General features: G+C 47.1%; 1 protein-coding gene across 19 annotated transcripts in view; it reads left to right on the top strand.

The window, feature by feature from the left end:
• Positions 1-24,405, top strand: part of REPS1 (RALBP1 associated Eps domain containing 1) — a 1,100,512-nt gene that overhangs the window by 838,283 nt on the left and 237,824 nt on the right. The window lies entirely within an intron of this gene.

The raw sequence follows: 24,405 nt of genomic DNA, 5'->3' as shown, positions 1-24,405 counted from the left end.
AGACACAAGATACATGCCCAATCAGATAACGATCTGCTATTAGGAGATATCGTCTCTACTAATGACATGAGACACTTAAAATGGGTAAGGATATTAGAGATGCCCAATATCCTATCTAGTATTCGTGAGGATATGGATTGTGCCAAAAATGAGCTTGAGACCTGTGCAACAAATAAAGGGGGCAGCGAGCATTCTATTTTTATCGACAACATATTTTTTACACTATTACGTGCCTATTTTATAAAGCAGGGTAAGACTAAAAAGGTTGTAATCCAGAAAGCAGGAAACTGGTTTAATAAGGATTGTAGAGTTGCTTGAAAAGCCTCAGGGCTAGCCATCAAAGCAGGAGATCCAATAGCAGTGCAATTAGCGAGGCATAAGTTTAGGATTACCCAGAAAAAAGGCAAGAAAACTGGGATGATAAAAGATGGACCTTTGCGTGATTCCAAACAATTTTGGAATATATTAAAGTGGGACCGTGGAGGACAACCGCAACATCCTCAAAATCATGTATCACAGGAAGACTGGGTTAATCATTTTAAACCCCAATGTGCCCTGGGTCAATCAGAAGAAGACCTGTGCGAGATCACTTACCAGTTTTATTTAGACGAGGCCTTTAGTAAGGCTGACGTCAACATATCGCTTAGATCTCTATCGGTAGGGAAAGCACCCGGCCCAGATGGTATTCCTGGAGATGTATTTCTCAACGATAAGGCAAGATGGTGTCAGTATATTTTATTGTTGGTAAATGCCTTTGCTCAGGGTGCACCAGTCCCCGTCTCATGGAAAGGGGTCGAAATTATACCGGTCTTTAGAAAAGGGAACAAATCACAGCCTGGCAATTATAGGCCCATCAGTTTAATACCTTCATTATAGAAGGTGATGGGGAGGCTTGTGCTTAACAAAGTCAAAGAGTGGATTGAAGAACAGAGCGTCTTATCTCCACTGCAAGCTGGCTTCCGGGCTTTCACTAGCACCATTGATCAGGAGTTCCGGTTTGTCTTGATATATTGGAAAATAGTGGTCCTGGGTAAGGGCAGCTTGTATACTGCCTTTGTTGACCTCATATCAGCTTTCGTCCTTGTTCCCCGTGCCAAATTATGGATGACTATGCAGGAAATGGGGATGCCACTCAAATTACTAACCCTTATCAGATTGCACGAGAATAATCATGCTAAAATACACTGGGGCATGCAGGGCAATGTTACTAATCCATTCCCAATTGAGAGGGGTGTAGGACAAGGTTGCTTGATGGTACCCATGCTATTCTCTTTATCAATGGAATAGTGGACTGTATCGGATCTACTGCCACCAACGCCCCCACACTATGTTATGTTAAAGTTTTTTTTTATTGTGCGCACAGCTACTCCAGCCAAGGAGCGTCCTGGCGCATAGACAAGGAGAACATAACACAACAGGAAAAAGAAGACTAAAAGGAACAGTTAAAACAGATACGTTTTTATTGCTTTCCGGAAGGTCATGAGGTCCTCCAGCAACCGGATATCAACCGGAAGAGAATTCCAAGCAAGTGCAGCTTTTACGCAGAAGGAGCGACCTCCCATCCGGCTGAGCCTAAATCTTGGGACTACAGCAAAAGCCTGACCTTGAGAGCGGAGGGCGCGTGCAGGGACATAGAAGGAGATACAGCTGGACAGAATTTCAGGGCCTATACCTCTCAAGATCTTAAAGGTCAAACAAAGGACCTTAAAGAGAATACGCTTCCTCACTGGGAGCCAGTGTAGGGAGCGAAGAACACTCGCCACCGGGCAAAATCTGGGCAGGCCAACAATCGCTCTGGCCGCCGCATTTTAAACCCGTTGCAGACGAGTAAGCTCGGCCTGGTTAGCCCCGACCAGAAGAGAGCTAGCGTAATCCAGGCGAGAGATGATAGTAGCCTGGATTACCAGCTGTCTGGTTGGTGCATCGAAAAATTTGAGCACAGGTCTTAAGCCTCTCAACAGGCCGAAGCAACAGGCTGCTGTTCTTTTGGTGTGTCCCACAAAAGAGAGGCCAGCGTCCAGCCAGACCCCCACATTTTTCAGCTCCGACACCGGGGTCGGGGTAGGTCCCAGCTCTGGTGGCCACCATTGGTCACCCCACAACTCCACTCCCCTTCCGACAACCATTACCTCCGTTTTAGTGGCATTGAGCTGGAGACAGTTTCCCGTCAACCAGCTAGCCACCGCCTTCAGTCCATCCTGGAACCTGGGGGCATCCTGTTCCGCGTCCCCGCTGAGAGTAACCGCCAGCTGTGTGTCGTCGGCATATGAGACCAAAGTTAGGCCGCACTGCCTAGCGACATCAGCCAGCGGTCTCACGTAAAGATTAAACAACGTGGGGCTCAGCGAGGACCCCTGCGGAACCCCCATGGCCAGAGGCTGGAAATTGGACCTGAAGGGAGGGATGGCAACACAGAAGGAACGATTGTCGAGGGTGGAGCGGAACCATTGCAGCGCCTGACCACCGACACCAATCTCCTCAAGCCGATGCAGGAGGATGCTGTGAGATACCGTGTCAAAGGCGGCGCTGAGATCTAATAATATCAGCGCCGCCGTTTGCCCAGCGTCCAACCTCGCACGGAGATGTTCCACCATCACAAGAAGGGCGGTCTCCGTGCTGTGCCCAGCACGGAAGCCATTTTGTGTGGGGTCGAGGGCGTTGGTCCGGGCTAGATGTTCTGACAGGGCCAGATTGACGTGAGCCACTGTTATCATTGCCGGCCAGGGTAGCAGGGAAATGGGACGATAACTTTCAGGCTAAGACGGGTCCGGAGAGGGTTTTTTGATGATCGGGGACACCACCGCCTGCTTCCACTTGGTTGGAACTACACCCGACTCCAGGGAGAGGTTGACAAGGGAACACACAACAGGGCGTCCCATAAAGGCCTGATCTCTAAAGAGAGCAGGTCTTACTGGATCAGATGGAGAACCAGATTTAACTTGCAACGCAAGCTTGTCAAACCCATCCGAGGTAAGAGGGGGAAAAGAGAGCAGGGTAAACTGGTGAGGTGTCCCATTGGAACTTCCCAGGTCGATCCCTATGCTAGGGAATGTCCGATAGATTGTTTGGACTTTTCCCAAAAAGTAAGAAGCAAGGGATTCGCAATGGGAGATGGAGCTCACGGCCACAGGGGACGACCGCTTCGCCATGAGATCTTTCACGGCCTTGAAGATGGCCTTCGACGGGTTAGTGCTGTTTCGAAATTCTGCGGCATAGAATGCCGCTCGAGCTCGTCAAATCGCTCGATGGTAGAGCTTGACGGACGCGGCGTATGCGGCTTTTAAATCAGCCCCATACGTCTTCCGCCATGCCCTCTCCGCCCGTCTACAGGCTCCCTTCATGGCACGTAAGGCGCCATCATACCAGGGACTCGACTCTCTGGTGTTAATTTTACTTGATACAATAAGTATCAGAGTGTCCAGAGCCCTGGTGAGCCAAGAACAGAAGAGGTCATACCCCTCTTCTACGCCGTTCAATGGACTCAGCGGCTCCTCTGCCAGAAGTCGATGGAAATCTTCTAGCCTGAGTTTGTTCCAGAACCTCCTGGGTACCCGTCTAGCTGAAGGGATAGAGGGAGTGACAGATATAGGACAAAGAATGTACACCAAGAAGTGGTCAGTCCACTGTAGTGGAGAAATAGATGTAATTTTAGTTTCCGGCAGATTGGTAAAAAAGGGGTCAAGAATATGTCCCCCAATATGGGTAGGCTGGGAAACCAACTGGGATAATTGAAAGGCTTCTAAATCAGAGGAAATGCTGCGTACCGTCAGATTGGAAGGGGTGTCAAAATGTAGGTTCAGATCACCCATGATGGAATAGTTGGCACAATCGGTGACCAAGGTGCCAACAACGTCGGGGAAGGATTTTCTGAACACCACATCGCTACCCGGCGGGCGATACACAACCATCCCAGAGAGCGTAAACTCAGGGCTGACAGATCTTAAAAGAAGCACTTTCGCACCCGGCGATGTTAAGGCCACTCCACACACAGGAGAAACTAGACCTGACTATGAGAGCTATACCCCCACCTCTAGAAGATCTATTCAAGGTGAACATAGAATAGCCAGGGGGGCATGCTAAGTTGAGAATAGCAGCGTCCGCATCCTGGAGCCAGGTTTCAGCGATGGCAAAAATGTCAGGGGCTTCATCCTCAATTAGATCGTAAATGTTTTGATGGTGTTTCAAAGCCGATCTAACATTCAGATTTAGGATTCGCAAAAAGGAGGGGGAACTCCTGATGCGATGAGTGTCTGAAACGTTTTTCCGGAGGGTCAAGGCCCCAGCCGTTGCAAGAGCAACGGTACGGACCGCAAAGCGGATGGACAGGCGGAAGATTACACCTATGCCTCACCTGACCGATGGAATACAGGCTCTCTCTAGAGTATGTCAACATCGCGACACAGAGTGATGACACAACTGCCACAGCCCAGCAACCCGCAGCGTCCCGCACGGCCTTAGCGCGGACGGGCGCAGACGGGCAGGACTCTGGCACGACTCCGGCCACGCAAGGGCACGCCCGCTGCGCTAGGCAGGGAGCTTTAAATAGGCGTCCCACCTGTGCTACAGCGCACTAGAGCGCTCCTAAAAGATGGCGCCCAAACTCCTACCCCACTCCAAGATGTCTGCCACAGATTCAACCCACCCTGAGACCCGGACCCGCTCGAGCAGCGGTGGAAACCGATTATAGTGCAAGGTAAGGGACAATTTTCAAAACCCAATGAAGTCAGCAACAAACAAATAGCTAAAACGGAAAATAAGGAATTAAAACGCTATACAGCGAGGAGCGCGCAAAGCGCTAAGAGCAGTGATGTTCCTTCTCCTTGTCAGGCAGAACCCTGAAGCAGCTCGCCTTAAATAGGCGTCCCACCTGTGCTACAGCGCACTAGAGTGCTCCTAAAAGATGGCGCCCAAACTCCTACCCCACTCCAAGATGTCTGCCACAGATTCAACCCACCCTGAGACCCGGACCCGCTCGAGCAGCGGTGGAAACCGATTATAGTGCAAGGTAAGGGACAATTTTAAAAACCCAATGAAGTCAGCAACAAACAAATAGCTAAAACGGAAAATAAGGAATTAAAACGCTATACAGCGAGGAGAGCGCAAAGCGCTAAGAGCAGTGATGTTCCTTCTCCTTGTCAGGCAGAACCCTGAAGCAGCTCGCCTTAAATAGGCGTCCCACCTGTGCTACAGCGCACTAGAGCGCTCCTAAAAGATGGCGCCCAAACTCCTACCCCACTCCAAGATGTCTGGCACAGATTCAACCCACCCTGAGACCCGGACCCGCTCGAGCAGCGGTGGAAACCGATTATAGTGCAAGGTAAGGGACAATTTTAAAAACCCAATGAAGTCAGCAACAAACAAATAGCTAAAACGGAAAATAAGGAATTAAAACGCTATACAGCGAGGAGAGCGCAAAGCGCTAAGAGCAGTGATGTTCCTTCTCCTTGTCAGGCAGAACCCTGAAGCAGCTCGCCTTAAATAGGCGTCCCACCTGTGCTACAGCGCACTAGAGCGCTCCTAAAAGATGGCGCCCAAACTCCTACCCCACTCCAAGATGTCTGCCACAGATTCAACCCACCCTGAGACCCGGACCCGCTCGAGCAGCGGTGGAAACCGATTATAGTGCAAGGTAAGGGACAATTTTAAAAACCCAATGAAGTCAGCAACAAACAAATAGCTAAAACGGAAAATAAGGAATTAAAACGCTATACAGCGAGGAGAGCGCAAAGCGCTAAGAGCAGTGATGTTCCTTCTCCTTGTCAGGCAGAACCCTGAAGCAGCTCGCCTTAAATAGGCGTCCCACCTGTGCTACAGCGCACTAGAGCGCTCCTAAAAGATGGCGCCCAAACTCCTACCCCACTCCAAGATGTCTGGCACAGATTCAACCCACCCTGAGACCCGGACCCGCTCGAGCAGCGGTGGAAACCGATTATAGTGCAAGGTAAGGGACAATTTTAAAAACCCAATGAAGTCAGCAACAAACAAATAGCTAAAACGGAAAATAAGGAATTAAAACGCTATACAGCGAGGAGAGCGCAAAGCGCTAAGAGCAGTGATGTTCCTTCTCCTTGTCAGGCAGAACCCTGAAGCAGCTCGCCTTAAATAGGCGTCCCACCTGTGCTACAGCGCACTAGAGCGCTCCTAAAAGATGGCGCCCAAACTCCTACCCCACTTCAAGATGTCTGCCACAGATTCAACCCACCCTGAGACCCGGACCCGCTCGAGCAGCAGTGGAAACCGATTATAGTGCAAGGTAAGGGACAATTTTAAAAACCCAATGAAGTCAGCAACAAACAAATAGCTAAAACGGAAAATAAGGAATTAAAACGCTATACAGCGAGGAGAGCAGGGAAAAAAAAAATCCCTATATTTATGTTCGTGGATGACACATTAATTATTTCCAAGACCCCGAGTGGTCTCCAGAATGCCTTGGTTATCTTCGAGGAGTTTTGCTCCAAACGAGGCTTGGAAGTTAATGTGTTTAAGACTTAACTAATGTCTTTTAACCCGTATAGGGAGTTCAAAGGGTGTATCCTAATGAATGACCGCCCGTTAGAGCAAGTTAGGGAGTTGACCTACCAAGGGGTCAATTTACTGGATGACTTGAAATGGAATCACCAATTTGATCTGGCAACCCTTAGGCACCAGCATTTGTCGGTAGTCCTACACTCTGAATTTAACACCTCCTTCTCTAAGCCAATCACTCCGGTACTCCAGATCTATAACATGAAAGTCATCCGTTCATCTCTCTACGGGTCAGAGTTATGGGGCTGGGAGAATCTTTCTAAGCTTACTACAGTAGAAAATAGATTCTTAAGAAAAATTATCATGCTCCCACAGAGTACCCCAATGTGCCCATTATGGTATGACCTGGGTAGGAAACTAATTGCAGATTTAGCAAAACTATGCCCTTTATTATATTGGCGGAGAATCTGGACTACTCCAGAACTGGTAGCGTACGCCGCTGGTTTTCCGGACATAAAAAGGGCAGATAATTTCCGCCAAATAAAATGGTTAAGGGTGGTTAGAGACACTCTATTGAGCATTGGTAGCACTGTGGAATGATAAAAAAAATTCCCCTTTCCACAAAAAAGCTTTTAAAAGAAAAATATTGGGGAATGATAACTCAGAAGATAATGTGTGCTAGTGAATCATCTTCCCTAACTGGAGCTTTTTTGGAAATCATCTCTGCTAGATGGTCTAAATTTGGTGATGATCTGTACTCTGTATGCGAGACTAGCAAAGAATCGTGGCATACTTGTTGTTTGCCTGTATTGGATATACAGCCCCACAACGTGTCTGGTTGACACCAATCTGCAAACTATTGGGAACCAGAAGGTGCATTGAAGCAGAAAGAATCCTACTCACTGACACGTTTTCTACCATCGTTATAGCGTTGGCAACATTTCTGGGGTGGTCAAGGGCCATAAGATCCCGTTCCCTTAGTTTTAAATAAGATGGTATCAGATTTTGTGTATCTGTAAAAGAACGAGGGAAGATGCAACTTACTTAGTAAATGTATTATATAGTAGGTAGTACCCAGTGATACAACACACTTAGTAAATGTTTTAGATAGTAGGTAGAGTTTTTAGTAATTAACAGTGGCTTGATATTGACATTTAAAGGGAATTCCTTAATAGGCGATGTTTTATTATCATCATTTTTAATGTTTTTTAATTATTTTTATGAATAGTTTTAATGTGATTTAAATTATTTTTTCATCCATGCTTTGCACTGCTTTTGATCTGGTGTTTTAGGAAATATTTTTGTATTGCGCTTTTCTGACTAATTTGTCGAATAAAGCTTCTTTGGACTGGTTGTGTCCCCAGCCAGCCAGCGTCGACCCCGGTCTCCCCGTCAACATGGTCATGGACACAGAGCAGGACTGATGCCGGCTCCAGCGCCGACCGGTACGTTTGTACCTATGTTCTATCCTGGTATTCCTTATCGCCCTGAGTGGCAGCCAGAGGAGGGTTGTGAGGACTGGGAGGGGTCTAATGACTCTCTTGCAGACCAGCTGGAGGAGCCGGACTGGAGAGAGGAACTGGGTGAGGCCAGTGGTCTGGATACATCCCAAGACCTTCGTATGCTTTCACCCCCTACTGTGGCTGCGGAGGAGGAAGCCTCCTAAGCTGCGGTGTTGTGTAGGGTGGCTGAGGTCTTGGGCCTTGACCTACCTATGGTGCCAGTCAGGTCTAACCTCCTTATTGAGGTGCTTCAACCAGTAGCAGCCTCTTCGGAGCACCTGCTGCCGTTCAATGAGGCCCTCACAGACATCTTTCTGCGCACCTGGTCCAAGCCCAACACAGGGACTCCTACGAATAGGATCATTGCCCGACGCCACCGCCCGGCCCTGGACGACCCTCATTTCCTCTCCCAACACCCTACCCTTTGGAGCTTGGTGGTCCAAGCCCCAATGTCCAAATGCACATTCCCTACTGCTCCCCCAGATAGGGAATCCAAGAAGCTGGGTCATTTTGGGAAGAAGATGTTTTCTTCCGCTAGCTTAGGACTGCGGTCGGTGAACACCGCATGTCTCTTAAAGCCATTACACCCTCTCGGTGTGAGACACGGTTGTGCAGATGCTGCTACAGTGCCCAGAGGAGGCCCAGACTATACTCTCCAGTGCTGTCGCTGAAGGAAGGGATGCAGCAAAGTATGCCATTCGCTGTGGGCTCGGCATGCCGACTCACTAGGCAGGATGATTTTAATGTCGGTAGCCCTGAGACGCTACGCCTGGCTGAGGTCCACTGGCTTCTTGGTCGATGTCCAATCGACTCTTTTGGACATGCCCTTTGTTGGCCGTCGCTTGCTTGGCCACAAGGCGGACAATGTGCTTGAGCCCTTCAAGGACTCTAGGGCTATGGCCAGATCCTTTGGCCTTGATACCACCTCTTGCCCTCCGCAGTCTGCTTTTTGCCCCTTTTATGGCTATGGAAGGGGTTCTTCATCACGTTCTGCCCAGAGCCACAGGCCCGCGCAGGCTGTCCAGCCTCTGCAGTGCCACCGCCGTGGGTCTGTGGGCCACCGGGTGGGCCAGTCCACCAGTGCCCCCTCTGCAGCAGCCTCCAAACCTTCCTAGTCCGACCTTTCAGGGCCATCAGTTCCCAGTGGGTGGCAAGATCTGCCATCACCTCCTCCACTTACACAACATCATGCCAGACAGGTGGGTTTTGCTGATAGTCCGAAGGGGCTACTCCCTTCAAGACTACCCCTCCCTCCATGCCACCTGCATTCCATCGCATGTGGGAGGAACACCAGGCCCTTCTCCATCAGGAAGTTGCGGCTCTCTTGGCCAAGGGAGCCATCAAACGAGTCCCTGTGCCATAAGTAGGTTGCTACTCCCATTACTTTCTGGTGCCCATGAAGGGCAAAGGCCTGCGTCGTATCTTAGACCTCAAGGCCGTCAACTGCTACCTGTGGGAGGAGAAGTTCAAAATGTTGACATTGGTTCAGGTCCTGTCTGCCTTCGACTATGGAGACTGGATGGTAGCGTTGGACTTGCAGGGCGCTTATTTCCACATCCCTGTGCTGCCGACACCACAGGTGTTACCTACGGTTCACGGTAGGCCACATGCTTTTTTTCAGTGTACCATGCTCCCCTGTGGTCCTACCAGCGCCCCTCGGATGTTCACTTAAGTGATGGCAGTAGACTCAGCTCATCTGCGCACATAAGGGGTTCCAGTCTTCCCCTATCTCGACGTCTGTTTGCTGAAGGCGAGCTCACCCCAGGCTGTTTTTGCCCACCTCCAGACTACGGCGGGCTTCCTGCATTTGCTGGGGTTCACAGTCAACGTGCCGAAGTCGCACCTGCAACCTTCTCAGAAGTTCCTTCTCATCTGAGTGACTCTGGACACAGCCCAGTTTCGGGCCGATCTTCACGAACAGCGAGTCCGGGAAATTCTGGCTATGATACAGATGTTTGATCCTCTATTCCGGATTTTGGTGAGAATGACCCTGAGGCTGCTGTGCCTCATGGCCTCCTGCATCCTGCTGGTGGATCATGCCAGGTGGCATATGCGGGCTCTGCAGGGGGACCGGAGGTTCCAGTGGGCGCAGCATCAGTGGAATCTGACGGATATCGTCCAGATCTCGGCGAGGACTACACATCAGTTGCAGTGGTGGCTCATGGACCAGGATTAAGTCAACTGCAGATTCCCCTCCCTTCCCCAACCAGATTTCCCAGTGGTGACCGATGATTCGCTCATGGGATGGGGCGGCCACATGGGAGAGGCGGAGGTCAGAGGCCTCTGGTCTCCGGTGGAGTCTGAGCTCCACATCAACCTTCTGGAGCTCCAGATGATTCGTCTAATACTGAAGGCATTCCTTACTTCTGTCAAAGGAAGAGTAGTGCAGGTGTTCACAGACAACACTTCCGCCATGTGGTATTGCAACAAACAGGTCAGAGTGGGGTCGTGGACCCTCTGTCAGGAGGCCTTTTGTCTCTGGAAGTGTCTGGAACACCAGGACATGTCCCTGGTGCTTCAACACCTGGTGGGTTCCCTGAACGCCAGGGTGGATGAACTCAGTGCTTGATGGATCACGGATTACCTCTCCACTCGGAGGTGGTGCAAGGTCTATTTCAGCAGTGGAGAGAGCCTTGGTTAGATCTATTCTCCACCGAAGAGAACGAGCTATGGCGGCACTTACTAGGCGACGCTTTTCGTCGCAAGTGGAGTTGCGGTCTTTTATATGCCTTTCCGCCTATACCACTTCTGCCCAGAGTGCTGAAGAAGATCAAGCGTGACCGGGCCCAAGTAATTCTTGTGGCTCCTGACTGGGCACGAAGAATCTGGTATCCTGCGCTCTTGAACATGACCATCGATCCTCCAATCAGACTGCCCCTTCGGGAGGATCTTCTGTCACAGGAGCAGGGGACGGTCCTCCACCCGAACCTGTCCAGCCTCCACCTCCTTGCTTGTAGATTGCGTAGCGACCGTTGGCAGCCTTCGACCTTCCTCCTGAAGTCCGTAATGTTATCTTGGCAGCCAGGCTTCCCTCTACTAAAACAGTATATGCCTGTAGGTGGAACAAATTTGTGGCATGGTGCGCAGCAAAGGCTGTGGATCCCCTTTATGCCCCCTTTCTCAGGTTCTCCTCTAGCTGCTTTCTTTCGCCTTGGTGAAAAAGGAACCTCCAGTAGGGTTGCACCCATTCCACCAGGGCGACGGCAGCCACTATTGCCTTGGGACATGGAGTCCCCCTTTATGTTTTAGTCAGCCACGTGGGCTTCATTGCACACGTTCACTAAACATTACTGCCTGGACAACCAAGTCCGGAGAGACTGCTTTTTTAGACACTCCGTTCTTCAGGACTTCCTGGTGTGAACTTAGCTCGCAGACACACCTCTGTGGTTGGTATCGCTGGGGGTATATATTCGAAGATAAGGAATCCAGAGCTAATAGTCTCTTTCAGATGAACAAGTTACTTAACTTCGGTAATGATATATCTGTAAGAAACATTTATTAGTTATGGATTCCTTACTGCCCCACCCATCCTTTCATTTCTGCGAACTGACCTCTAGGGTTAAGGACTCCGTTACAGGGCCCTATTTTATGCACCAGTGGTCAGTGTCTTCCATGGCTCTGCTCTTCTGGCATGGAATGTTGTGTAAAGAACTGGACATCAGCACGCAGGGGTGGCGTCCAAGTAGATACTGATGCATCATTTCGGCAATCACAACGCCAATGATGAACGCGGAGTCTAGCGATGCCATCTACTGATTTGCAGGAGTACTGCTGAAGAAAATTTCTGCGGATCCAGTCTGACGCCTCAGGGTAATTCTAAGGTAAGGAATCCATAACTTATATATGTCTCTTACAGGTATATCGTTACCGAAGGTAAGTAACTTGTTCTTTAAAACTAGAATGATTATTTCAGAAGTAGGTGATGGAGAAACCAAAAGTTGAAGTCGGTATCGTGGATCAAGAATGTAGATTCTAGGTTTTAGGTCAAGCATCATTTTGGTTGCTAGAAGGCATGATTGCCACTTGTAAGATGATCATAAAAACTATTGTGTGAGACTACATTTACAGTAACCCATAAAATATTTTACTGCCATATACAAAGACCAGACCATATAAATAAAGTCTTGCACAGGTACCAGACAGCAAACGTATTAAAGTTGTGCACCAGGCACGATAGCACCGAAAATTTAGATATATATGTTTAGTATATCTCAAAAGTCTCATACAAAATTAACTGGACAGGATGCCATGAAGGTCCCGCACAAGAGCAGAAAAATAAGAAATCTTTCCTCTAGGGATACTCTCCACTAAAGAACTTAAAATGCTACAAGATAGAATTTAGGGCATCTCAACTATCATTAGAAATTAACTGGATAGAGGGCCCAAAGTGTTTATCACAGCTTATTAAAGAAAGAAGGTGAGAAAAGATTTAGGCCTAGTTGGTTTACATGTAACCCAGAAATCAAAGGCTAAAAAGTGTATTTGGGTTAATAAAAAATGAAAGCTCAGTACCCTAAATTGCTTTTCTTTTAAATCGTCATGTTATTATGTTAGGATGTAGATTCTGACCTCATAATCCTTTTGTATTGCGCAACACTGACTTAAATCTCTGCCATAGCATTCTGCTTGCATCGTTTTTTATTTTTCAGTTTTGACATACTCAAACTAAATATTATTTGTGCTGACCAAATGGATTTTTGCATATTTTAGTAGGGCATGATGAGAGGTCTCTGACCATCTTATTTAAATTATCTACAATGACATTTTCATCAGAGTCTGAAAATGTTGTTAGTAGATACTGCAAGTCTCAGCTTATTTGGGTAACATGGGGCTGGGGTATCTCTTGGTGTCATAAAATCAGGAGTTTTCATTCCTAATACCCTCACCCAATTTGAATAATGGTGTTAGTTGCCACCGACCTTGGTTGTAGTGCTACTAAGTAGTAGGCAATGTGATTGCTGTGATGCATAGCACATGATACCAGTTATTTGAGCCCTAGTAATTCTGTGGAGCTATAAACATGTATGGCCAAGTTCTCGAGGGCATCATCATGTATATACCGCCACCTGTTGATAGTTTATTGATTCTTGTGTAGTAACTTCCCAAAAACATTCAGTTTTAGCCTTTGATTCATTGGGAGGGTGATATCCCAACACCAAGGTTCATGTTTGGAATAATGTAGCCGAAATCATAAAAATAAATCTTAAAAGTCTGAATCACATAGATTAATTTGCAAAACTCAAAAGATTTTCATCAAAAGTAATTCCAATACCTGCTCCTCTGCTCAAGACCCTATTTAAATAGAAGATATTAAAGCCAGAAGGCCGCGAAATTAGTCAGCTAAGTTTCTGTCTTCACTCAAAAATCTCATGCATTATCGGTAAGTAGGTCCCACATCTCTCATTGATGTTTATCAAGGAATCTGTAACTATGTTCAGCCCTGTATATTTCATCGGAGAGTAGCAAAGTCTTTTAGCTCTGATATCCAAGTGAGCTCCAAGACATGGTGGAAGAACCATAATGTTAATTGATTTGAAATCTAATGTTTCCAACTTAATCAGTCTCTCTCTGGGCCGAGTAACGGGTGGCCCATGTTGTGCTATGTGTTTCGGAGTTCTTATCTGTCCTGTTGATGAAATGAGACGGAGTTGCATTCCCCAGTAAGCAGACAAGCCGGCACAGATGGGCGTTTCTTTGGTGCGCGTTGGGTGCAGCTAAATATCGGTGGACTTTTTCACAGTCTAGGCGTAAAATATTGCATTTAAATCCCCTTGCACTAGTACGACCTCACACTCTGCAACAGGCTGTTCTTCGCTTCTGCCGGAAGCTCTCTTTAAGAAACACTTTGAAAGGCATTATTGGCTTGTCATATGAGCTTCTAAGAGCAGTACAATGTTTCTGGTCTCTGTCTTCTCTGGAAGGCTTCTGTGCAAAGTGACGAGTGCCAAGGAGGCACCTATCACTTTTCAGCTCTATAGTTTTGCCTAAACCACAGTGAAAGCTGTAGTCGAAACTGACCAAAGCCTCGTTCGACTACTACACATTCACAGTAAGCAGTGCTGATTCAGACTTGTTAGACGTTCAAATAATAAGACCATTGACATATCGAAGAAGTTACTGGATAGTGTGGGGATGTGGGAGTGTGGGGGGAGCGTGTGTGTGTGTGTGTGTGTGTATGCGCCTTAATTTAAGAAAGGAAATATTATATATATTTCCTTCCTATACACACCCACCTGAAAGCACTTCCCAAAGTAATCCATTCTGTTTAAGTAATTTGCTTAAGTATATTAGAAGTTCTTTGCATTAAATATGTATTTCAATGTTGAACCCATTAACATTATATACATCTTAAGTGTTTGAATTTGTTTTAACACACAACAAAAATCTCTAGTACATATTTCGGCACTGATGTGGTACGTTTGTCCAGTAAGCTGGGAGCATAAGTAAACAGTAAAGATCTGAGAAAACTATGGGTTCTTTATATTAAGAATACTTTTGAAAGGGGTATTTTATAATAATCGTCTAAAAAAACTTGGAGCTTTCTTTTTGCATGTTGCATTTGAACTTCTACATGATACAGCCAGTTTGCAAAAACGCACATTGCATTTTAATATTTGGGAAAATTGTGTTTACTGTATTAAAACGTATTTTTTTTTTAAAGTAATTTTTATTGTAGGCATACAGCGCGCAGACAAGGATACATACAGTTATGTTGTTACTTCGACTTATTACCAACAATCATTCTTTGTCTTGGTTTACACAGCCTGCAGGCCCACAACCCGGAGGTCGGGCGGCAACAAATGGTCGATCTTTGTTTTGTCTGGTTGCGACGTTTAGGATCATTTGTTTTCGCATTAAAGTGTGCATGTCTACTTTTCTTTCCTAACTTAACTAAACTATGTAACCCCCCCTTACCCCGTCCCTAAATAATAATGCCATGCCCCCACCCTCCCCTTCCCCCTCCACAATCCGCTCATAGGGTCTCGTGTTGGAACAACCTAGGGTGTGATTGTACATCTGTCAATTTCTAATTTGGTCTTCAGCGCAGTGAGGGGCAACAGGTGTTCACGGAGCATTCTTGAGTACAGGCACGTCACCGCCTTAACCATCCCAGCCGCCATCATAGCATACTGACAAACCATGGACGACTCGGGCTCCTTTAGGCCCCCACCCCAATGCGCCTGCATCGCTCCGACCACAGCAGAGTGCAGGAGGAATCCTCCTCGTGGTAGGTCAAAGCGTTCTAGAAGGTCCTGATATGGGAAGAGTGCTCCGTTCTCATAGAGGTCTCCCACAACCTGTACACCCGCTTCTTCCCATTGCTGTAGCTGCGACCAATTGCCCCCGTGGGGTAGCGCCGTCAGCATGCCCAGGGGAATTTCCGGGGCATACGGATGCCTTATCCCCGCCCGCCGTTGGGAGCGGTTCCAGCAAAGCCAGAACGTCTGCTGCTCAAGTGTCAGGTCTCGGGTAGCGATCTTCTGCTGCAAGGCTATGTAGGCCAAGACATGCCGTGGCGTACCTCTAATTTCCTCTTCTTCCGGGCCTCGATACACTTGCGCCACCTCCTGCGTGAATGTCTGCAGTTGGGCGGCCAGGTAATAAAGTTCAAAGTCTGGTACCGCTAACCCACCCTCATCCTTGGGACGGGTGTGCGTCGCCAGCGCTACTCTGCACCTGCCCGCCCCCCACAGGAACGAAGTCAGCTGGGATTTAAGTTGGCGGAAAAAGGAACTAGGGATCCAGACCGGTAGTGTCCGAAAGTAGTATAACAATCGCGGTAGAGCAACCATTTTTAACAAGGCTATGCGGCCAGCTACAGAGAGCGGGAGCGTAGCCCAAAAGGCCATGTTGCCCTTCAGCGCTCGCATGCATCGGCCAGCGTTACCCTCCAACATGTCCGCAGCCGTGTGATATATATATACTCCTAAATATTTAAGACAAGTCGGTTCCCAGTTTAGTGTGGGCCGGTGGTCAGGACGATTGGTGTCCCCCTGTAGCGGAAATACGCATGTTTTTGCCCAGTTGACCTTTAGGCCCGATATTACACCAAATCGCCCTAGCAATCTCTCTGCTCCTTCCAGCGCTGTCGTGTCATTCTCAAGAAATAACAGCAAGTCGTCGGCATATAACTATATAAACTGCTGCCCATCTCTGCTACCTATTCCCTCGAAATGTCTTCCCGTCCAGGCCTCGGCCGCTAATGGTTCAATCGCTAATGCAAACAATAAGGGGGACAAGGAGCAACTTTGGCGGGTGCCCCTCTCACCGGGTATTGTTGCGAGACTAGGGGCCCTATCCTCACCCTCGCCACTGCCACCGAGTACAGGACCCGCGTCCACTTAATATATCCTTCTCCTAGTCCAAATCGGCTCATGACCTTGTACAAATAGTCCCACTCTAGACTATCGAAGGCCTTTTCGATGTCTACGGATAGGACAAGGGGCGCCTGAGTCGCCGCCTGTGAACTCTCCAGCAGACGTGTAAGCCTCCTGATGTTAATAGTCGTGTTCCGGGCGGGGATGAATCCATTTTGGTCTGCGTGTACCAAGCCGGGCATATGCTGCAGGAGTCTAGCTGCTAGTATGGCGCTCAATATCTTATAGTCAGCGGTTAGCATGGAGAGTGGCCTGTAGGACGCAGGGCTACTACTTTCCCTACCCGGCTTCAGGAGCGGTATCACTAACGCCTCCCGCATTGATTGGGGCAGGCGGCCCGTTGCCCTGGCCTCCTTATAGATTGTCTGGAGTCGCGGCGCTAAAATGTCTAGATTCTTGCTGTAAAATTCAATCGGAAGCCCGTCTAACCCTGGCGTTTTGTTGCGGGCCATTTTTTTGACCGCTCCCCTGATCTCTCCCAGGGTGATGTCTCTCCCCAAATCTTTCGCCTGTTCCTCGTCTAGCTGGGGCAATTGGAGGCCATCCAGAAAAACCTCGGTCTCAATCTCTCGGTCCCCCGGTTCGCTTTTGTAGAGGGCCTCATAATACTTTTGGAAGCCATCTAATATCTCCGTTTGGGAGTAACAGGTGCGGCCCACTTCGTCCTCTATAACTAGTATAGGGGAGCATCGCTTCGTGGGGTTCGTCAGCCACGCTAGCAGTGTGCCGGCCTTGTCCTCCTCCACGTGGGTTCTAAGCATGTACGCTCGATGGTCAAAGGCGCGAAGTCGCTCCACCTCCACCGCCTCTCTAGCCGAACTAACCTCCTCTTGGAGGTCAGGTCGGCCAGGCTGTATTTTCTCTACTTCCCGCAACTTGGAGTCTGCCTTACTGATATCTTCTAGCAGCACCTTCCGCGCGCCCACTTATTTTGTTATACATTGGCCCCTCACCACCACTTTAAAAGCATCCCATTCTATCGCCCTAGTGGCCGTCGTCCCCTCATTCTCAGTAAAGTATTGGGTTATACCCTCCTCCAGTGCAGCATGGAACAACGGGTCTTCAAGGGTCTCTGGTCTTAATTTCCAGGTCTGCACTCAAGGCACCTCAGTCGCCCAGGCCAAGTTAATGATTAGTGGGTTGTGGTCCGAGATTGTCCTCGATAGGTACTCCGACCAAGTTACAGCTGGCAACACGCCCTGCGAGCACAATATCGCATCCAACTGGACGTGTAGGTCATGCAGGCTGGAGAAGTGTGAATAATCGCGGGTCGTTGGGTGGTGCGCCCTCCATACATCAGTCAGCTCCCATCCCTCCTGCCATTCCAATCTACCCTTTGTGAGTCGGTGAACGGGTTGCTCTATTGAACACTGGGAGCACTTTCCCTGCATTTTTGCACGCCGTACCTGATTCTGCCCTGCAGTTGGGACATTCCTGCCTGTTTCTTTTTGCCGGTCTCCTCCCGCCGCTGCGTGCCTTCTGTCACCTGGCACTTGCAGCAGCAGTGGGGGGGAGACTACAACCACCATCTGTCTCAGCGGCAGGAAGCCGCCCCCACCCATTGCGCGCCCGGAGGCGCTTTAAATTTGAAGGTGAACATCGCGTCGCGGGACGCGAGCGGGACACGCCGGGCTAAACCTGGGCAAAGGGCGGGCCCTCTGAGGCCCTCCGAGACCGTAAGAGACTGGGCTGGGCCCACCCTCTTTCATTTGACTATACTGTGAGCTAAGTAGAGTGGGTATTACTTGTAGTAAGCTCTAGTACCTATTGTCCGTATGAACATTGGTTGTTAAATTGTATCCTGTGCTCCAAGTTGTACCATAGTGTTTATTTTACTTTAGTAGGTTGCGTTTAGATTGATTTGGGGACACTATCTAGAAATGGCGACATCACCTATGAAAGACAGGCACTCACTGTTAGGGGTAGTTAACCAACGAACACTGGATGATTTTTTGCTCAAGGTGAATGTGGGGACAGATAAGGAAATTGCTTTGGCTGAGCGAAGGGCGGAAAGACGCCGCTCGATTGAAAGTATTAAAAATAGGAGAACACCTATAGGCTCACCAAAGCTCACAATCTCTCCAATTCGTATTATTTCCCCCGTTAAGGTGGTTAATGAGGTATCCCTAAACAATATTAGTATACCACTACTTTTACAAGACAATACCCCTCCCCCAGTTGTAGTCACTAGTCTGAATATAAATGGTCTACATCTGAACAGTAGCCTGATTGTTGACATTGATCCCTTGCCGGATACGTTGTCAACGCAAGCGGTCTCATCCATTATAGTAAAGGGACCAGGAAAAACACAGAAAACGTATAGAGCCCAAGGTCCACCTCCTAAAAGAAGGAAGAAATGGGGGGATTCCTTGTTTACAAATAAGGTGTCTGTAAAAAATGGGGGAACTTCTACCAAACCGACCCCTAACACACCAGCATCCACAATAAACCTGTTGGAAAAACAAATACCCTCTCAGTCAAATGATCTAGCTAGCTCAAATTTGCTGAGCAGCATAGAGCAATTAAGATCATTTACGCTGCCACTAGTTGAGAGACTTAAGGGTTTAACTAGCCAAATGGAGAAGCTAGAAAAAGATTTAGGGGATATTAAAGCAGCTATTACAAATTCCCCCAATAAGGAACTAATGTATAACCCCCCTGTATCACTTTCAATTACAGCTGAAACCATGTCCTTACCCCAACCCAAACCCCGCAAAATACTAAATACTAATTCTGAAACACTAAACAGTGGGAACAGGGCTAAGAAGACACAAGCAGGTGCAATCCCGGACAATCTAAGCAAAGGACCTTTATTGCACGCAGCTACTAAAACACATATTTCAAAACCCACAAATACAATAGTATTAGGACACTTCCAGCAAAGAGACTCAGAGTGGAGCTGCCACCAGAGGCGGCGCCATTTGTTGTAGTCCTGACCGGGGTACCAGTGTTGGTAGATGGACATGTGGAAGACCAACGCGGGCTAAAAAACAAAGTCATACATTGGCTGAGGCAGAATTGCCCACTTCCACCACATATAAATGGGGCAATACTCAATGTTAGACGTTTAGCCTGGCTGGGGAAAAGAATCAAGGATTTAGAGGGCGTCATTGTCATCATGAATTTTCAAGATGACAGGGTTGTTAGGTATATTATGAATGAGTTCCCACAAAATACAGGCAACACTATCACTATTCGTGATTTAACCTATTTTTATCCAAGAGCAGTAGTTGCCCCGATACCTAACCGTATACCTCGGACCTATCAACAGAATAACCATGCAGCAGCCTTACCTAGACATCAGAACATGGGCCACGGGTATCTCACTCAGAGACAGGATGACTATCTCAGACCCACTTATTACCACCCTCAGGACACCCAAATAATTCCATCACATCGCCCCGGAAATTTAGATTTTTGGCCAACTTCACGGAGGCAGGATGATTACTTAAGACGACCTGTGCTCCAGCAAGGTGACTTTTATTGGCCCACCTTTAATCACTTTGCAGTATTAGCTGACATGGAGGGTGTTGACTGACTTAGTTTAGGGAATATAGAAGAGACTGCAGATAATTTTGTTCCTGGAAAAGGCCCCTGTACAATAACTGTTGAGCCAACCATCACCTGCAAGGCCTATGTCTCCCTTTTAAACCCTAAAGATCCCCCAAAACCAGTGCATGCTAGTATGTCCACAGATAAGGGGCAAATAGTTGACGTACATGCTTTAGGCAGGGATGGCATAAGGGCCAAGGTGGACAATGAGGCAGTTAGAATGGTGTCCTGGAACATTGCTGGCCTGGCCGCTAAAATTAGTAATGAAGAATGGTGCCAGTTCATACACCAATTCTCCATAATCTGCCTACAGGAAACCTGGGCTGTTGACAACCAGTCCTTACATTTACAATGATACAAATGCTTTTTTGTCCCAGCAAGAAAATCCAGATCGGGCAGGGCAATGGGTGGGCTAGAATTATATGTGGATTTGAAATTCCCTGGTACATGGTCTACTATTGATTGCAACTCTCACGATATCCAAGAGGTGCGGCTCATGGGTAAAGGTTTTAATCTGACCATACTGAACGTGTATAATGTTGTGGCAGGAGGGGGATGTGATGTTTTAATACGGGACCTGGAGAATAGATTTTGCCATGCCCCCACACGTAAAATCCATACACATACCTCAAATAGTATTATTGTAGGGGACTTTAATTGTCACCTTTGCCCAGCTCTTTTTCCAATAGACTCAATATGGTTGCGATGTCCAAAGGACAACGGGGCTCATTTTGAGCACTCTGAAGAAGAGGAGGCCTTAACACAATTCATATTAAACCAGGATCTGGTTCACACCCTAGATATGGGGTCCATATCAAAGGATGAGTCTCTGCCACCCACCTTCAAGGGGAGAGGATGATCCTCGTATATTGACTATATTATCATCTCAAGGACTATGATAAATAGAGTATCTAGGGCAGGCATAGAATGGAACCCATTTAGTGACCACAACCCCTTGACGCTGGATATATTATACAAGCCCGCCTCAACTAGGGAGAAGCTTGTAGCGGTTGCTGCGAAGGTTACTGATCAGGGTAGACGCCTAAGGTGGTCTAAGATCAATGGGGAAAGGTTTTACGAATCACTCATCGAGAAAGGGAAAACACTCATTTAGGCGTGTTTAGATGAGAGTATAGAAGGGAACCAGTTACTTACAGTATTTGAGCAACTAGTACACCTGGTGGATGGGTTGTTAAGATCCAGAGCCCCAACAAAAGAGATTCGTAGCCAGCCGAGATGGTTCGATCGAGATTGCTCCAAAGCCCTGAGGGATCTTAAAGATAGTATTAAAGCAAAACCCAGGGATACTAATCAGGTTAAGTCCTGCAGGAAAAAATACAAAAGCGAGTTGAGTAGAAGGAAAAAGGTTTTACAAGCAGATATATATTTCACGAACAAACGTCCCAAGCGGGGGGAGCGGCTTTTAGCTGGCGCTGGCGGCGAGGAACAGGACAACCTCGCTACATATCATTACAACAAGTTTTCTTCATAACAGACACAGTGGTCAACAGCCACTTCCGAATAATAAAACCTATGACTTGGCTAGACAAACAACAGCATGGATTTGCGAAATGCCAAACATGCAAGGCGTGTAAAATTGGTCGGAATCTTAAAAACCTAAAAGACCCTAAAGGGCTGAAGTTTGAAATCAAAGAAAAAATAACGTGCGAGTCACAATTTGTTGTATACCAACTCCAATGTTTCTGTGGGAAGAAATACATTGGCTCGACAACTTGCCCTCTAAAAAAGAGAATTCTCGAACACATACGATCAATTATAAACAATGACTACAGCAATGCGATTGCTAAACATCTAAAAACGCATCCTGGCAAAACGTGGAAGGATGTCACCTATGCAGGCATAGCCATGATAAATGAGAATGAACGAGGTGGGGACCGAATTGCCAAACTACGACGTCTCGAATCCAAATTAAAATTCAGATTCAAAACCAGAATCCCGACTGGACTGAATGGGGATGATGAGATGTATGTGCATCTGTAAATACAATGCACAATGGACATGAAAGCTAAAATGTATTATAAATGCTGAACAATTCATCAATCTGTTTGAAAAGTTAAATATTTGGTATTCTAAGAAGTTTTTCAAATGGCATACTAGACAGACATGTAATTTCAAGTAAAAACAGTTCATTAAAAAAAAATTCTTATCGAAGTGTAAAAGGCCTACAAGCAAAGCGTATGCTCAATTGGGATAGGATAATCATGGCACTTAGCCATAATTTACCCAATGACTATCGGTCATTAATGCTTGAGCACAGTATCAATTCCAAATGTTACTGTGAATAAAAACTATCTTTGACATACTATATGTCAAAAATATATACCTCACATCATCCTGATAAATCACCAGTGATGATAACCCAATTAATCTTTTGCATAACGCTTGCTCGCAGACCATCAACACAGCGATAAAGCTAGAAAAATAGCACGTAACTGTAATTGCCTACTGATCCCACAATGCATCGTAACTTGCCGGGTGGGACTTTCAGTATAAATGTACAACACAAACAAAGGACTAATGTTTGTAAACCGTGACCAGGGACTTGTATAGTCCGAAACGCGTAGGGTGGGAAAAAACTACAGGAGAATAAACAGAACTAAGAAGAATTGAAGTGGTGTGCGGCGTCTTCTTTTATGTAGAAAACTTGTTGTAATGATATATATATATTTATTACCTACTGGCGGTCGCCAGTAGGTAGTTATAGTAAGGACCTAGCTACCATAGGAAATCCGCAACATTCTATTGGGATTTAACTTTGGCGCCGGTTGAGGAATTTGCGTGTAATTTTCCAAAATTTTGGCCAGCTCCGCTCCTTCCCTGAAAGTTTCGGGGGGATTCGTCAAGCGAAGGCCGAGAAAAAAGGGGGGTCCCAAAACCTGTTTTCCCCATGCAATTTTCCATAGGACGTTCTGACACGGCTACAGCCCGAACCGTTGAACGGAATTATGTCAAACTTTGCAAAATTGTAGGGACTGGTATGCAGATGTGCCTTTGCTATATTTGGTGAAATTTGCTCCGGTGTTTTTTGTTTAAAGTAACTTCAAAAACACATATATATCTATAGGCGTGCTCCAAGCGCTCAGCGGTACGCGTACCGGGGAGCGCACCCGGCGCGCTACGGGAGCACGCGAGCGGGAAGCAGATTGGCTGTCGGATGTTTGTCAACATTCTAAACAGTCCGGAGAGTCCGCCATCTTGTGTCTCGGTAGAATCGAGACACAAGAGGTGAAAATAAAAAGGGGAAAATGTTTAAAAGGGGGTAGGGTACACACCCTCTGACTCCCTAGGTTTTCTGAGGGGGGCCTAGAAGGACCCTGAATGGTAAAAAAAATCTTTTTTTTTGCAATTTTCGCGGGGTAAGCACTGGGTGCGTTCCCATGTACGCTCACCGGTACGCGCACCCTGACCTCACCACTTCACTCACTCCTTCACAATATATAAAGAATATAGCTATTTTTGGAGAATTAGAGGTAGTTCTAAAAAGAACTGTTTTTTTTCTTCTTTTTTAGGTTTTTTTTTCTTCTTTTTACGAACATTTTTAATTTTTTTGGGTATTTTTATCAGAACAAAAACAAAAATAGGGAATGCCAAACTGCTCAACAGGAGCAAAAAAGGGGGGAAATTAGGGCTGGGGAGGGCAGCGGTGTTCTTCCCTTTTGCGAACAATCAGGAGGATACTCTGTTCTCCAACACAAAGCAGTTCATTATACTGCTTACAACGAATGTTGATGTCACCGAAAACAGGCTGAATGTTGGGAATCTGCTCCACTGAGCTTCCTCTTCCCGATGATGTTTGTCCTCTGGTGGAAGTTGAGGCGCCATCTCTTGGGGGATTACGTACCAGGTCTCTGACACTCTCCCGGGCATAGTTCTGGGGGTGCCTCCTTTGAACATGCCTGATCATTGTTGAGTTGCCAAAACTATATTTTTTTTCTAGGGTCACCCCGTGAAAGAACAGTTTGGCAAATTTTGCACTCCACTTTTGGAGCATTAACCTTTATCTCTCCTGGTGGAATAGTAAAAAATTTCCAGATAAAGTGCTCCTTCACCTTTGGCTGAGGAGTTTCTTCCTGGATAAACCCATCAGTCATCACTGCTGCTAGGTGGTCCTGCAGCCATTCTTTCTAAAGTAATGAAGATAAACAGGGAACAGGTCTTGCTCTCTCCAAAGTGAAAGAGGTAGTGAAGGAAGTGGGTGGGGCTTTCATTAGTTGTAAAAAAAGCTGTAAAGAACCAATAAAGTGTTATTTTAATGTCACATGACTTGACGCGCTTACGCTGCGCGCACCGGAGCGCTTCCGGGGGCGCCTACGCGGCACGAACGTAGCCGCTTCCGGGGGCGCCTATGCGGCACGAACGTAGGCATTTCCGGTGGCGCGCCTAAATGACTTTTTGCTAGCTTTTTGGGAATACGTTTAAAGTTAAAATACGGGTATTTAAAATCAAAAATAGTACTTTTATAAGTATGCCACTAAATGTCTTGCATT

The sequence above is a fragment of the Lissotriton vulgaris genome, chromosome 6 (assembly GCF_964263255.1).
Source record: "Lissotriton vulgaris chromosome 6, aLisVul1.2, whole genome shotgun sequence".
Lineage (NCBI taxonomy): Eukaryota > Metazoa > Chordata > Amphibia > Caudata > Salamandridae > Lissotriton > Lissotriton vulgaris.
This window is presented reverse-complemented; position numbering and strand designations above follow the sequence as displayed.